Here is a 6,000-nt window from a genome sequence, read left to right as displayed (position 1 = left end):
TTCTGCCGAAGCTTTGCCACAGTTCTCCTAGATCTTTGGCTGCACACTATTGGATAGGTTTTAGGTTTGGGGGGAATTCTCTACATAATAGGGAGGAAGGATTTTGAGAATGACCTCTCACTACCTGGTTTTAAAAGGTATGTTTCTAGCTCTTATGAATGCAGAGAACAACTTAAACACATGATCTGTGTCTTGTTATATCTCAAAACCAGAGAGCAGTTGAACAAGATTGTCAGTAGTCAAGGGGAGAGGCTTCATTATCCTTAAGAGCTTTTGGCTCAGAATTCCATTTTCCCCTATCTACACCTTGCCATATGTATTCTTCCCTCAATGTTTGGCATGACATTGCAAATTCTTTAAAAAAAAAAATCTTGTTTGTAGTGTTTATAGGTATGTGAACCCTTTTACTCACAATGGCCATGGGAATGCAAGCACAAGGAGGGAGTAACACCTGATTAGTCATATCTACAAACCACAGTTGCCATTTCCTGGCAGCAATTTGCAGTGGTGGAATCTGCTATGGTTACATCATGAAATTAATGGTTGCCCTGTACCAACAACATCTTGCAAGAGAAGTAAAAATGGATGACTGCGTGTGATTGTGGATTTCTGTGCCATAAGAACATCTGGCAATAAGGAGAGAGAACCTGCATTCAGTTGCTGCTTCTCAGGAGTAACTTCATGTGCAGGTGGAGCCTATTTATCCATGTTAGTTCCGTTCCGTGACTCCTCACAATTAACAAAAAACGAGTTATGCTAAATTCCATAGAGTTAAGCAAATACGCTGCAGCCTGACACTTGGGGCTGGAAGGAAACTAAGGCAGCTATTTTCAATCCCCTCCGCTCCTTCACCTCCTTCCCCTTTCACAGGTGGGATGCTGAGCTTTTAAGAGTCCAGTCCTATGCGTTCCTACTCAGAAGTAAGTCCCATTCTATTCAATGGGGCTTAGTCCCAGGAAAGTGTGGAGAGGATTGTAGCCTAAATCTAATGATTTGATTGCTGGGAAGGCTTGCAGCATCTCAGTGGGGGTGGGGGGGAGAATTTGGCAAACACTCCCTGGGTTTTTTTAAAGCAATCCCCTCTGTTGCTACCACACCTGCCCCTGTGTGTGTGTGTGTGAGAGAGAGAGAGAGAGATCCACCTTGCTGTACATGTTCTGGTTACACAGCATTTTCCGCTCCCCTCTTCAGCCTCTTTGCTGGCTCAGGGGCTCCAAGAGTGTTACTGTTCCTTTGCAAGGGGAACCTCTTCCAGGGCTATTTCCCTGCCTGTGCCAGGTGGAGCCTTTTTGTAGTGTTTTGGGCTGTCTGGAAATGGATCAGCGCAGGGCAACGGTAGATATGACTTTCAGTTCCCCCTCCCCATTCGCATTGAGACAAATAAAAAATCTGTGGATAAATAGGTTGCACTAGTACGGCAAATTCTTCTGGAGTTGTGCTCAAGGGAATCTCTGAAAAGGTCATGCATTTGTCCTAGATTTCTGGTTCCAGGGTTTGTAAATACTAGCTGGAGTGGGATGGTGGTTAATCTGAGCAGGGAATTGCATAATTGGATAATATATGGGTCATTCTGTTGACCTGGCAAAATTCTAACCCAGAAAACACTATTTGTAAATATTACAGCAAGAAGAATTCTGTATTTCCCACCTTTAAAAGGGGCAAAAGAAGACACTCCCTTGTTCCAACTGTGAGGAGCATTTCAGATTCATACTGTCTCCCCTCTATTGTTTCACAGTAGAAAATACTCCAGAATTCTAGCCTGACTAAAAGGGAGGATTAACATGAAAAAGGAACATGAAACCAAAGACCGTATGTCTGGAAAGAGTAACATTTCCATACAAACCGCAATATCAAATCCAGTTGAGGGCACCCAGATTTCAAGTGTTTTGTCAACAAATTGGAAAATTATTAAGATGACAACCTCAACAGTGAGGGGCTAATTATGATTTCTGTATTGTCCAGAGCAGGGGTGTCCAAACTTTTTGGCAGGAGGGCCACATCATCTCTCTGACACTGTGTCGGGGGCCGAATTAATTTACATTCCAAATTTGAATAAATTTACATAAATGAATATATTAGAGATGGAACTTGTATGAATGAAGGTCTTGTAATAGCTTAAGGCCTATAAAAATCCTTGCACAAAGCAAGGCTAGCCTTTCCTTCACTGCCACTGCTACATCACAGATGTGAAACAGCAAGCAGTGGAGGGGACCCTTGTCCCACAGCTCATGCAAGAGGTCAAACAGTCATCTTCACATTGAGAGCAGTTGTGTCAGGCCAGCATGGGCTCCAGCAAGTCTCTGGAGGGCCAGATGCTCATTGGAGATTGAGGGCTCCCTGCGGGCCAGATTGTGAGTCCCTGAGGGCCACAAGTGGCCCCTGGGCCGGGGTTTGGGCACCCCTGGTCCAGAGCATAGGAGACTAATAAGAGAGATGTCATATTTCTAAAATATGTTGGTAGGAAGGCAGACAACAATTATGTAAAGGACAAGAAACAGTAGTTCTGAACTACACGGATGTAGTCTCAGGGTTAGGAAGAGCTTTCTGCCTACAAAAGGAGTTCAGTAGTGATATATCGTAAGCTACCAAGAGAGGGGGTAGAATTTCCTTCCTTGTGGGTTTGAAAAAAATGGGGGGAGGGCAGATTAAGAGGTTGAATAGATATGTTTGAATTGCTTTAAATATAGGCTAGATATGCATAGTAGATTGGACTACAAGATCATCCATTTTTACCACTGAGTAATAATTTTTTGGAAATCCTGGTCTAACTGTGGTTTACCAAAGCAATGGAAACAAGATACTTTTCCATCATCTGCCTTGAGTAGGCATCTTCCTGCCTTTCTAGATAGGTAAAATTATTTCTTCTAAATATTTTTCTATTTCATTATGTAAAAATAAGTCCACAACATAAAATTTACAATTTTCACCAATATGACATAAACACAAACACAGTAAAAATATATTCACAAACAAAAGCCTGATGAAAGAGGTATATTTTATGTCTGTCCCCCAAACTAGCAAAGAGGTAGCTTTCTCTACCTCTTTAGGGACAATTGTGGGACATCCACAGCAAAAACCTGATTACTGGTCATCATCATCTGAACTTGTCTTGGGCAGAGAATAGACTGACTAGATTTCAGTTGGGAAAGTGGGATCCGGAGGGGGGAGAGGTGGTCCTTACGGTGTGAAGGTCTCAGACCGTGCCAGACTTTAAGGTTAAAATGAGTCCCTTGAATTTGTCCTGGATGCAAATTGGTGATCAATGAAGCGAATATAGAATTGGTTGACTATGCACCAACTTTTCAATATCCATTAGGAGATGTGCAGCGGCAGTCTGTGCCTGAAGCTTAATTTTCAGTTAAGCAAACAAAACTGAAGCTTAATTTTCAGTGGCAGCCTCATAGAGACTGCATTGCCATAAATCAGAATGCAAGATGAAGATGCATAAATCAGCATCAGAAGGAAGATGGGAAAGGCCTAATTAGACAAAGATGAAGAAAATGCTTCTAGGAATACTTCCAGTCTGTTTCTCAAGAAGCAGTGCCAGTACCACTAGTACCCCCACATTTTGTACCTGATCAGATAGGATCTTTGTGTCACTATCAACCATGAGCAGTTGTATCCCCTCCAGACCATAGCCATTACCTTCTGATATCCTGTTCTTCGCTGAATTCAGTTCTAAACATTTTCGCTCATCGTCTCCTTTGCAGTACAGCAGTAATTTGTGCTGTGAGTAGGGGTGATGGTGAGCAGAAACACCATGCTTAGTTCCTTTCTGGCCCCTCTTGTGTTCTTCCCTGGTACCATTGGTGAAGTTCTTTTTAAGGCTACCACCACTAAAGCAGCCCCTCTACGTTGGAAAATTCTTACTTTATGAGCCAGCTATGCCACCTGTACTGGATAGAGTGGAATTAAGAACATAAGAACAGCCCCACTGGATCAGGCCATAGACTCATCTAGTCCGGCTTCCTATATCTCACAGCGGCCCACCACATGCCCCAGGAAGCACACCAGATAACAAGAGACGTGCATCCTGGTTCCCTTCCTTGCAGCTGACATTTTGACATAGCCTATTTCTAAAATCAGGAGGTTGCACATACACATCATGGTTTGTAACCCGTAATGGATTTTTCCTCCAGAAATTTGTCCAATCCACTTTTAAAGGTATCTAGGCCAGATGCCATCACCACATCCTGTGGCAAGGAGTTCCACAGACCAACCACACGCTGAGTAAAGAAATATTTTCTTTTGTCTGTCCTAACTCTCCCAACACTCAGTTTTAGTGGATGTCCCCTGGTTCTGATATTATGTGAGAGTGTAAAGAGCATCTCCCTATCCACTCTGTCCATCCCCTGCATAATTGGTTGTTTGGTGGGAGGGAGGAAAACAAAACAACAACAACAACAAAAAACTTTGGAAAACAAGTTGAGTAAACTGCAAGAAAGTTTACTAGAGATTTTGAGAAAGAATTGTCATGCTCCTTTCCTATCGCACACTGGAACAGGCAATCCAGCAGGCCTGCACTGTATCCAGCACAAGATTGGGACCAGAATTGGCTCAGCCAGAGGCAAAGGGAAACTCTTCCCCTGGGTAAGCCACCACAGCCCCAATGGCTCTCCTCGGACCTGTGCCACTTCAGGAGGTGATGCAAGTCAGAAGAGAACGGAGTGACTTGGAGCCACTCCACACTGCTTGAAGAATGGGGTTGGGATCCACCGTAACTGCCGGATCCCAGCTCTGCCTCCTGCTTCCTGCCTGCCCTTCCCCTGCCCTGGAATGCGTCCTCCCCGGAATCCCCAGACTCCTGTGTTGGTTGAGCTCAACCGCGCAGCCTTATATCTCCATGTCAGCACAGAGGCTGTATGCAGCCAACACACGAGAAGGCGCAAACATGCTTTACAGAACATTTGCGATCCTCCTGGGCTGGTGCAAGGGATTTGTGCTGGCCTAATTCCCAGTTAGAATTGCACCTTTTGTCTTAAAGCAGTTTTTATAAAGCTGTAAGAGCACATGGGAACAGAAAATAAACAGGGATAAATGCGTTCAGCTAAACCCTAACTAGACTTGGTCTCTGGTGTAGCCAGGTTCCAAGTTAAAACAATAGACAGGTAGTTTAGCTTTTCAGTTCATTCTTCCTTCCTTATACCCTTTTCAAGCAGCAGCAGTTCTCTCTGGCTCTTTCTAAGCTGACTTGTTTGCTGGCTTAGCCTCATTTTTACAGGAAAACACTGACCTTTCCTCCTAGATTTTATTCAGTCAGATGTCCAATTCGATATCCTCAAATTAGTGGTTTTACACTTTCTGAAAAATCCTCACCCCCCTTTCATTTTTTCAAATAAAACTTTGATTTCTGTTACCTGGATTGATTTAGGGTCCAGTCCTGTGCTGATGGCGTGTGCATTGCATCCTGTGGTGGGGAGGCAATCACAGATGCCGCCTCAAGGTATGGGAACATTCATTCCCTTACCTAGGGACTGCATTGCAGCTACACTGGTGCTGGAAAGTTGGTTAAGATTGGGCTATTACAGAGCAATCCTATGCATATTTATTCAGAAGTCCCATTCGGCTCAATGGGACCTACTCCCAGGTAAGCTTTATTAACCCTCCTGCCTGCAGCTGAACTGAAACTTACAAAAACATTATTTTCTTCAGGCAACCACTTTACAAGGCAGCATATGTATAATACCACAAATATAAAATGGGGGAAAGATGCTGATTCCTTCACACAGGAGCCAGTCCTGTTCCCCACAGCCAATACCAGTGCAGCCATGCCAAAAAGGCACATGCTGCATCCTTTGGTGGGGAGGGGGAACGACCTGAAGTCAAACAGGAGCCAAGTAAAAATATAGTTTACTTACCTCTCTGTGGGTGCTTGGGCTGCCTATGTGTCTCCTTGGATTTACACCGCCTATTTTGGTGAAGTATATCCAAGTAGGGACATGGGGACAGGAGGTTTTTTAGAAGGGGATAATCCGCTGTGCACCATTGCTTCTATATCCA

The sequence above is a fragment of the Tiliqua scincoides genome, chromosome 2, assembly GCF_035046505.1.
Source record: "Tiliqua scincoides isolate rTilSci1 chromosome 2, rTilSci1.hap2, whole genome shotgun sequence".
Lineage (NCBI taxonomy): Eukaryota > Metazoa > Chordata > Lepidosauria > Squamata > Scincidae > Tiliqua > Tiliqua scincoides.
This window is presented reverse-complemented; position numbering follows the sequence as displayed.